This window comes from Cynocephalus volans, chromosome X (assembly GCF_027409185.1).
Source record: "Cynocephalus volans isolate mCynVol1 chromosome X, mCynVol1.pri, whole genome shotgun sequence".
NCBI lineage: Eukaryota > Metazoa > Chordata > Mammalia > Dermoptera > Cynocephalidae > Cynocephalus > Cynocephalus volans.
This window is the reverse complement of record NC_084478.1, coordinates 104,710,045-104,721,313: the sequence shown is the minus strand read 5'-3', so window position 1 is coordinate 104,721,313 and position 11,269 is coordinate 104,710,045. Positions and strand designations below refer to the sequence as shown.

General features: G+C 35.7%; 1 non-coding gene across 1 annotated transcript; it reads left to right on the top strand.

The window, feature by feature from the left end:
• Positions 1 to 1,723: 1,723 nt before the first annotated feature.
• TRNAI-GAU (transfer RNA isoleucine (anticodon GAU)) lies at positions 1,724 to 1,797 on the top strand. The gene has a single exon. It is a non-coding gene; the product is annotated as a tRNA-Ile (tRNA).
• The last annotated feature ends 9,472 nt before the right edge of the window (positions 1,798 to 11,269 follow it).

The following is an 11,269-nucleotide window of genomic DNA, read 5'->3' as shown; positions in this document are numbered from 1 at the left end:
ATGTAATAGCAAGAAATTGGAAACCTAAATGTCCGTCAAGACACTATTGGCTAAGTATGTTATGGTAATCCATACCACAGACCATCATAAAGCCCTTAAAAAAATGTGGTGTCTCTCTAAACAATGGCACAGAAAGATGACTTTGCTATGGTATTAAGTGAAAAATAAATTAGAGTAATATGTTTCGGATAATGCTATTTTTGTAAAGACAGAACTATATATAGTGCATGTATATACACATTCTCTATGCAAATGCGTAGAGAAATGGTTGCTAAAAGTCGTTACCTCAGGGAAAGGTTAAGAGAAACTCACTTTTTTACTCTGCATATTTAAATAGTTGGCATTTTACATAGTGTGCTTCTGTTTTATTTTTGTACATTTAGAAAATATTTTCTAAGAAAAAATTATAGACAACTTGAGAAGAGCAATAACCATAGACAAAACTAAAACATAAGTGTCCAAGAATTTCTCCCAGGAAATTCTCTCAGCCTATGTAGGTTTACAAGCAAATTCCCATACAATGTAGTCAATTTAAGATCATCAAAATGATTACAAACATCTGGACTGGACTTTAGTATTTCTTTTGCTTTTTTGGTAGGGTTTCTTGAGTACGTTTTGTGGCTGTCCAGCATCTGAACCTCCACTTTATACTTGAGGAATTCCCCACAGTGTGAATATGGGGAGAAGGCAGAACTTGCCTTCCACTTCAGGAACCAAAATGGCCAGATACTGACTATTTCTGCCTGCAACCCTAGGTTGTAAGTACATGACCTAGGTTAAACCCATTCGATTCTCGATCAGGGGCTTAGAATCTAAAACAAAGAAGTGGGAGCAGGAAAGACTTCCTTCTTCTGACAGTGAATGTTGTCTGTAGTATCTAATATCCAATGGTAGCAATTCTAACAGTGTGCTCAACAGACTTCCAATGACATAATGTAGGCTATAGGGCTTATCCCTATCCTCCTGTGGTACCTGCATTCATACTGATCCTAGGTCTTCAGTCTTCCTATGAATTCTGTGAAATATCTACCATTCTTCCAGTAAACTCCATGTTTATTTATATATAAATAAATCATTTTCTGCTGCTTAAAATTAAGAATCCTAACTGTACACCTACTCAATATATTTTTTAGTCCTCATAACCTTGGTCCCAAAATGTGAACAAGATATACCAAATCCACTCATATAGATGAAAAATAACTATATAAAATAATATTAGATCAAATTTGCTATTACATGGAAATAATCTATCATAACTATCTAGGGCTTATTTCAGGAACACAGAATTTGTGTTTTTTTTAAGACAGGTTATTTATGTATAACATCAATAGATTAAAATAAATTAGTATCTCCATAGATGCCTTAGGTAAAATTTAATACTCAGTCCTTCAACTCAAGAATAATTACTAAGTACCTACTACATGCCATGTACTGAGCCAGGCACTGTGTTTTATAGATGAATGAGACATAGTCACCTACCTCATGGAGCTTATAGTCCAATAAAAAGAAAGATGAGTGAACATATATAAAATACAATGTGTTAAATGCTTTGGTAGGGGTTCACATACATTACTCTGGTGGCACAGGAAAGTGATTTTTAGTACAGGTGAAAGGTTCAAGTAAGGCATCTTGAGTAGGTGATTTTGCTGTGTCCTGAGAGGTTGGTCTTAGAAAAGAGATGGGGCACCTCATTCCTTGACATTAAAAAGGATGAGAGAATGCTGGCTGGTTAGCTCAGTTGGTGAGAGCATGGTACTGATAACACCAAGGTTAAGGGTTCAATCCCCGTACCGGCCAGCTGCCAATAAATAAATAAATGAGTAAATAAAAGGGATGAGAGAAGAATAGATGAAGTTGAAGGTACATCATGTGTGCCGAGAAAGGATAGAATATCAGATTGGATTGCCAAAAACTTGCCCTTCCCACTTTATTTCCTCTGCACAGCTACCACCATAATCCAAACCACTATAATCTCTGGCCTAGACTCCTGCAATAGTGGCCTAAGTCTGCTTTCTGTTTGTACTTTTTCTCCTTTCTAATTCATTCTCTGTGTAGGTGAAAAAGTGAGATTTAAGAACATAAATCAAGTCATATCACTCCATACCTAAAACTCTTCAGTGGCTCTCTGTTGCTCTTAGCATCAGACCTTGCATCATCTGATACCTCCCCTCCTCTTCAGCCTCATTCATATCTTTTTGTCTGTTCCTTACTAGACTCTACCAACCATGCTTTTCATTTTCTCCTTGAATACATCCAACTCTTTTCTGAGTTTGGTCCTTTGGATTACTGTCCCCCCAGTGCAACTTTCCCCTAACCCCACAGCCCCTTCACTGCCTGTGTGCTTTTACTTCCTGTCTTGTTTTCCTCTGTCAGGTCTTACTTCAAATGTCATCTCCTCAATAGACCTTAACAGACCAATTTCTCCCATTTACTCTTTACCACCCTGTTTCTTTTCTTATCACACAACTACAGTTTGTATATATCTTGTTTACTTGTTTATTCCCCTACCTTCTCATTATAATATAAGCTCCCTAAGTGCAGGGACCTTGTCTCTGTCTTGTTCACCATGATGTCCCTATGACAGACTAGTGGCTGGCACATACTAGCTTCTCAAAAAATATTTGTTGAAGGAATTAGTCTTTGCATAGCAAAGACTCTGTAAATAACGCTAAAATACAAATGTCAAACTAGAAAAAATATTTGCAATATATAGGCAATGTGTAATGTCTAAAAGGTTAATACTGATACACCTATAGAACTGTTACAAATCAATAAGTGAAAGAATAACAACCAAATCAAATATGCACAAAGGCTATGAACAGACAATTCATGGAAGAAAAAGTACAGGTAACTCCTACACATATGAAAATATGTGGAAATATCTGTTAACCATAAAAATAGAATTTTAAAAAATTATATATTTTACCTGACTAGAGTTGCACATATTGACACAAATGTTAATATCCAGTGTTGACAATCTCATATACTGTTAATGAAAGTATAGATTGATGCAATCTTTTTGGAAGGCAATTTAATATTTTCTTTTCAATTTTATTATTACATACAATTTGATCCAGTATTTCTACTTTCAGGAATTTTTCCTACAGAAATAAGCAAATAAGTTTGAACAGATACAAGGTATTTTTCTTTAATTGTGTGCATCAATACGAGACTGCTTAACTATATTATGGTAATTTATACAGCATAATAATATGGTAATATTATGAAGCATTTCTATATGTAGCAGCTTGTAAGTATGCAGAATATGACCTTAAACTTCATCTTTGGGCTTTTTCTTCCTTTCTTTTACTTCCTGAACTTCCTGATCCTTTCCCTAGTCAGTCAGAGCAATCTGCACGGGTTGGAGGTAAGTTGGCAAAGTTATAGCAGAATTAAAAGGGAAAGAGTTAATATACACTCTCCGTTGTATTGTCTCATTTTGTTTTTAATTTCAGACAAGTCTGTGGAGAAACAAAAGGGAAGGCCCTCTGGAAAGCAGAACATAGTGTTCCCGACAATACAAAGCTTGCTAAGAAAACAGGAGAAAGGACACTGTCTACCTGCTCCAACATCAGTCATTCCGGAGAAGAAATTAGATTAGAATCACGTGGGTAAGAGGGTGTTTGTGTGTGTGTGTGTGTGTGTGTGTGTGTGTGTGTGTGTGTGAGTGGGTGAATGTGTGTGTTGGTGGGGGGTAAAAGACAAGTCCTTGGAGGTGGCCATAAGCTAGAGACAGAAAGAGCAGACCTAAGGGAGTATGGATGATAGCAGGGAATCGGCACTGAGGACACCAAGTACTCTTGGTGACCACTGTCAAGGAGCCAAACAGATGCTGAATTGATACCAGCAAACATTCATCGCTAGTCGGGAGAGTACATGACTATGCCGAGGAGTCATGCCATCTTTTATCTGTGAGACAAAATTTTGCTTTAAGATCTTCCTGTGGCTCTCACTGCCCCTCATTCAGCAGAAGTAGGCCTGAGCTTTTCTGGGTCCCATCAAAACTACTCTTTGTGAAATAGTCCTTGGTGATAGCTCAAGTAAGTCCCCCAAAACAAAGGGTGATGGTGGTATAGTAGGGAAAGTCCTGTTATTGGTTCTTCAGTGGGACTGGACAGCGGTAGAGAAATCTACTTTTGTGATAGATAGATAAATACAGAGATAGAGATAGAGATAGGTAGAGATGTAGATATATACATCGAACTGCTAACAGTGAGTGAGATAGAATGAAGAGAATCTATTTTTACTGTTTAATATATTTCAGTATTGTTTGAATTTTTTAATAATAAGCATACATTAATTTTGTAATGAAAAGGTCTCTTATAAAGAACAGAAAAAGCTACTAGATGATGTGAATGTTGCACTTTATCTGACTTGTTGATAAGGAGAATAAATTAGGCATTCTTTCAGAAGCATTTAATGTCTATAACAATTATTTGTTAATGTCATCACATATAGAATGCCCAGTCACTAGGGGTCAGGACATCTTCAGTAGGAAGCAACTACCTTCTCCAAAAGGCATTTACCAAATGTGAATAAGCACCAGTCTCTCAGTTCCCCACTCTTACGGCCCCTATTTCTGTGGCTATATTTCTCTTAGATGTTATTACAGTGGGCGTTTTGGGGACTTCTGCTTCCACCCATGAAGAATATCTCCCATCGGACTTACCTTCCTGCCAGAAACAACTAGAAAGATGTACAAAAGATATGAAACAACTCTTTCCAGATATCAGGCTGGCCATACCGGATTTTGATCCCCCAAAGAAGAGAAATAAATGAAGGGAGCCTTACAGCCACATTGACTTTCTGGTGGAGATACTTTCTTTTTTTATTATTTATATTTTATTTTATTTTTTTGGCAGCTGGCTGGTACGGGGATCCGAACCCTTCACCTTGGTTTTATAATACCGCACTCTAACCGACTGAGCTAACCAGCCAGCCCATTTATTGCAATGTGTTGATTATACTTATTTATGGGGTACGGTTATATTTTAATACATGTATACAATGTGTGATGATCAAATCAGGCTAATTAGCATAATCTTTATTGCAAAACAATCATTTCTTCATGATGTGGACGTTTGATCTCCTCTCTAGCCTAGCCATTTGAGAAAATGCAGAAAATTATTATTAATTACAGGTGCGTAGCTCTACTATACACCAATACAACTTATTTTTCCTATCTAGCTGTAATGCTGTGTCCATTAATCAACTTCTCTATACTCCCCCTTTCCCACCTCTAGTAACCACAGTTCTACCCTCTCCTTCTAAAAGTTGAACTTATTATTTATCTATCTATTTTAGCTCCAGCATGTAAGTGAGGACATAAGGTATTTCTCTTTCTATACCTGGCTTATTTCATTTAACATAATTTTCTGTCCGGTGGAGACACTTTCCTGACCCAACAGTGGCACAGGGAGAGGGAATTTCACTGAGTTGAGGAGATAGAGATCGGAATTCAGGGAGACCAGTGCAACTAGAATTTGTGAGGCAGAGTAGTGGAGAGCAGGGAGCTGCATAGAGAAATGGCTCCAAAAATCTACACTTGAGTCTCCTTAAGTCTTTGGCTGAAACCAGTCTGTGGACATGTAGGTGAAACTCCATCAGGTTGGACAGAGAACAACTGTTAAAAAAAGAACAATTACCAGGAAGATTTAAGCCAAGCAATTTCAAGAGTTCATATGAAGCTGGGAATCATTTTGGTTCCTACTGGCTAGAAAGAAGAGACATTGTTGAATATCCAGGGCATTCAATAGACATCTCAGAAGATCATACCTTAGTACTGGGGCTAATAAAAAGCTTAAATACAAACCTCAAAAGCATTAAGATGATCTTTACTTTATTTAACTGCCTGCCAGAAGAAAGCCTTTTGCTCTTTAAAGGAATATTATAAAATCTAGCAGTCTACAACATACAATTCACTATGTCCTCCATCCAGTGAAATAATTACTAGACATATGATGTAGCAGAAAAATGTGATCCGTAAGCAGAAGGAAAACAGACCCTGAAATGAGAGATAATGGAATTTGCAAACAAGGACATTAAAACAGCTATGATATATATGTTTCATAGACTTAAGGAGGTAAAAAAAAAAATGAACATAATAAGAGAAATGGAAGATGTCAGAAAGGCTAAATGGAACTTACATCAATGAAAAATACAATATCTAAAATGAAGATTTCACTGGATGGGATTAACAGTATTAGACATTGCAGAAGAAAAGATCATAGTGATAAAAGCTATGCAAACTGAAGCATAGAATTGAAAAAAGACTAAAAAAAGTGAAAGGAGCCTCAGTGACCATATCAAGTAGCGACCGTATCAAGCAGCCTCACATACTTGTAATTGCGATCCTAAAAGACTGAAGGGGGAGGAAAAATATTTGAAGAAATAACAGCCAAACATTTTCCCAATTTGATGAGAACTACAAATGCACACATCCAAGAAGCTCAACGAACTCAAACAGGATACATAAAGTGGCCATTTGTATTTATTTGTTTGTTTTATTGTTCCCGGAATCCTGGCTTTTTAACTGGCCTTTAATCTAATTCCTTAGCTCTATTTTTCCTTGTTTCTGGCTCCCTGATCCAGTATCTTCTGATTTCTCAAAACTGATTGCCATCTGGACCAAAGGAAAAATAATGTCCATGTTGACAAAGGGGAAAAAAATGTAAATTAGTAAAATACCCCTTTGTATACCCTGAAACTCTCTCCTCAGATGAGAGGTCTCTGTAATCTCTGCCTATCACTCTGCCATGTTGGACCTAATGATAAGTCTCTTGGGCCCTACTAGTGACTTTGTATTGTTCGGTTTATTTTATAATGTGCCTGGTAATATTGCTCCTGTAATTTACTGGAATGTTTTGAATAAAAAGAACTGTGTCTTATAATTATTTCTATTACCCAAGTGGCTATTTAGTGCCTTGCACATAAGTCAATCAATAAATATAGGCTTACTGATTGATTAGACCAGTGGTCTTCAAACTCTAGCATGCAACGGAATCATGTGGAGGGTTGATAAATCACAGATTGCCGGTTCCCATACCTAGAGTTTATGATTCATTAAATTTGGGGATGAGGCCTGATCATCTGCATTTCTAACAAGTTCTCAGGTGATGCTGATGTTGCTTGTCTTCAAACCACATGTTGACAATTACTGGATTAGACTGTATTTGTGAAATTCAACTGTTGAAAAATCCTACATATATTTCAAGTCTCTCTTTAAATTCTACCTGTTTCACATAGAAATTCCTTCTCCACCAGAACATAGTAGCTTTTATTTCTAACATGTATTTCATATCTTTTCTAAATCTCTTATAATATTAATTGTAGTCTTTATTATTTATAAGTTGTTTATGGAATGTGTTTATTTTGAACACTAGATTGTTTTTGAAGGTAGAAGCCAATTTTGGTTTGGTTTTTTTTTGTTGTTGTTATTTTGTGGGCTTTTTTTGGTGAATGGCTGGTATGGGGGGATCTGAACCTCTGACCTTGGTGTTATAACACCACACTCTAACCAACTGAGCTAACTGGCCAGCCCTAGAAGCCAATTTGGAAGCCATACACATAGCGGGTTGTCAGTGCTCAGTAAATGTGTGTTGATAGAAGTAGTGAACGAATGAATAACTGCTTGGCAGTGAATAGCTGCAGAACTAGTTCTTCAAAAGCCAGACCAATTAACAAATTGATATTTTTTCCAAATATGTACCATAATGTGTATATTCCTATATAGAGAAAATAAATTACTTATTATAAAATAAACAGCTAGGGGGTGGAAGTGGACGTAGAACTAACAAACCTCAGTTCCTGCTACTTTATCTGTGCCAGGTCAATGAAGTGTTAGATAGAATTTGTGTCCCTGAATTAAGAAGAATAACTCGAACAAGAGGTATCTAATTACTCTTCACTTTTAGTCCTAAATATTGTTAGTGGCACATTCTAACTGCTTGGGAAGGTCAGATATTCCCCCAACAACTCCATCTTTTAGAAGGAACAGCTCTTTAACAAGGGTAAAGACACATAATATTAGAGAAGTAGAGTTTTTGGTGTGAGAAACAGAGAAGACCAAGCTTCAGATGAGTTCTTATGTGAAAGATGTGTTAAGATGAGCCTTCGCCATGTTGAGTGCCCCCTCACACTCCTTTTTCTATAGGGTGAGGTTAGTGAGGCGCAGGAAGCAGTTGAAACAAGTTCTACTTTAGGTTTTTCAGGGAAGATTTTCTCTTTGTGGGTCCTCTCACTATCAGAGTGTAAGGCCTGAGGGTATAGGGAAAGGAGGGCTCAAGACCAGGGAGTAGTCCCTAGATAAAGGACTAAGAAGTCCCTCTTCTTACTTCCAGTCTGGGCCATATGCTGGAATGGGGTCAAAGAGCCATCTTCATTCATATATGGCCCAGCCCAATTTAACATGAAGCTATATGGAGAATTGAGGCCACGGCTCTAGCTCGACTGCATGATGCATTTGTCTCTTCTGTGCTATGTACACTCCTCAGGAACCTCATACAGGAGCAAGCAGCATAATAGAATCTGAAGATTTAAAGATTTGGGATCCCAGCCATCTCTCTTCCCATCAGTGCTATGACTAACATATATGTCCTATGCTGTACTCAGTTATGTAGGACTGAAGTCTGTTTCATGCAGAGTATCTGATTATAAACATTTCAAAAGATAAATTTTCTGTGACAATGAAATAGTATCATTATTTTAATTGAAAAAGTAAATTGGTAGTAGGATTCATTTTATCTTTTAAAAGAAAATTTGATAGCCATGCTACTTTTGCTACAAAGCCTGAGTTTTGCAATAGATATTATAAATATCACAATAACAAGCTGGATTGGTTTTCTTAGTATACGTTCCCTATTATTTTATTCCCCTAGAGGACATACCTCTTCTTAAAAGTCTCCTCTTTGTTTCTTTAAGTTCTCTACCAGTCAACATGTTCATATTATGAAGAGATAATTTATCATCAGTGCCAGCTTATCAATAAAACCATTTTCATGGGCAAGCCTAAATGATCCTATATTATTGTAAAAGAGCACAGTTGGAATAAATTATAATTACATTTCTTTTATGCTGATATGAAAGGTCATTTCCTCAGGTCTTTACTCACACCAAACTATAAAATGTGTATTCTAATAAGCTACATTCAACTTTTTTAATACACCGTCTTTATTGGTTTCTTTCTATCCTCCATTTCATTTACTGATCTGCATTTCTGTTTATGCCAGCATCCTCTAATAATGCCATGACTTGCTCAGCAAAATCCTACCACTTCTGGCAACTGACCAAGCTTACACAATGTGCTTTCACATAAAAGCTTCCTCATTGCAGACTGTTATGTGAACTATTTTGGTAGGGATTTTATAACGCTGCTTTGTAATTAAATGAATGAAAATTAAGGATCCGATTTCAAATTAGCTTGTTCAAAGTCATTATCTATCATTCTGACCAGAAAAGCAGTAGGCTCTATAACATTTGAATAATATGCTAGTGGGAAAGGCATGTCACTTATCCTAAGTCTTAATATCGTATTTGTATTTGAACATAATCTAATTATATTTAATAAAATGTAGGAATTTATAAAAAATGCAAATCATTTATTAAGATTCATTTTTTCAAACTAAGATAGCATCTACAAGCTTCCATGTAATTTACTAAATAAAAATACTACTGTAATTTAACCTAAAGCATTTGCAATGAGCTAATCATCATGTATTTATTTTGAGAGAAAAATATTTCTGAAGGTTTAAAAATGTTTCGTGATATGATACATTTGTAGTTTCTTAATTGTAAAAATTCAAGTGTGCTCATGTCTTATCATTTTTTTCAATGAACATTCTGAAAGGCAATTAATTTTTCATGGACATAAATATAAAAATAAATCATTTTCCTAAAACAGACAACCACTATGACATGAACAGAGACCAAAAATACATGCTCCCTGATAACTTCCATGAAAGAATATAGTACCTTCTTTTGTATAGTGTTTGCTAAGCTGAAATTAAAAGTAGCTGAGTGACAAACACAGACAACTTTCCCAAATGTTGATTTTGAAAATCTGTGAATATATACAATAAATATTATATAGTGTTTATTTTTCACTACCAAAATAAGTGGGACCTGCATTAGCACCGGGTCGTAAATCCAGAATGACCTTTTTTTTTTTTTTTGCCCCTGTGCGTGTGCACACATGTGCACACGCTTGCATACAGAGAGACCTTCTTGACAACTGAAAGGAATTCACCAGTGATCAGTCACTGGTGTCAGAAGTAAGAGGTAGTTAAGGGAGTACTGGTAAATCCCACCTCCCACGCACACTTCTCTGACAACTGGAATGTGATCCTGGTAGAATGAAAAAGAAGCAAATATGTCAAATATAATGATGGTAAAATTAATGCTTGAAGGAGTAGCTCAGTCTCTCTGTCACTTAGCCCTACTGATATGTAGTTGCTCCATTTTTCTCGACAGGTAGTATGTCTATCTGCATCTTATATCTAGGAAGTTGTGTGGTTCTGTGGACCTGGATATATTTACCTCTGTTTTAGAATCAGTTTTATTGAAATTACTTAACAATGACCGTGATTAGAATATTAAAATCTTGATATGCTATGGTATTCCAAACAGAAGGAACTTCTGTCATCAGCTTATATTACAAATACACTAAATTCAGAACTCAAGTGAATCTATTCCCTTTAAAAAATATTATATACTTTATGTTAGAAAATAGGAAAAAACACAATTAAGCAGTTATAGAATTCATTGAAGTCAACACATTTCCATTATGGAATCTGTATGTTTAAATATGGGTTCACCTGTTACATTAGATAAGTTTTAAAGTCTTTATCAAGACTCTTTTTCCATATCCTGCAATATGATTATATCATTTATCGAAAGTTTCTTTCTCTGATGATTTGATTTCTTTCCTCAAAACACATGGAAAAACCTTGAAGAAATTACTAATTTTTACATTTGTTGTACTTCAGGACAATTTATTGAATTAAAAAATATGTAGTACCATGTATATGAATAAAGTAAAACAAGAAAATACAAATATGTTGTATATCCTTGTCATTTTAAGGCATAACATTGCTGGCTTTTAAAATCCAACTTTCATGTGTAAAAGTACATATTCGGTTTGATAAAATTATGGGGGAAAAGGTTGACTTCTTATGGTTTATTTCAAGGAATTTAAAATTAGGATGAAAAAGTCTATTACAATGGATTTATCCCACATTTCACAGCTTGACAAATGTTCCTAAAACATGACTTC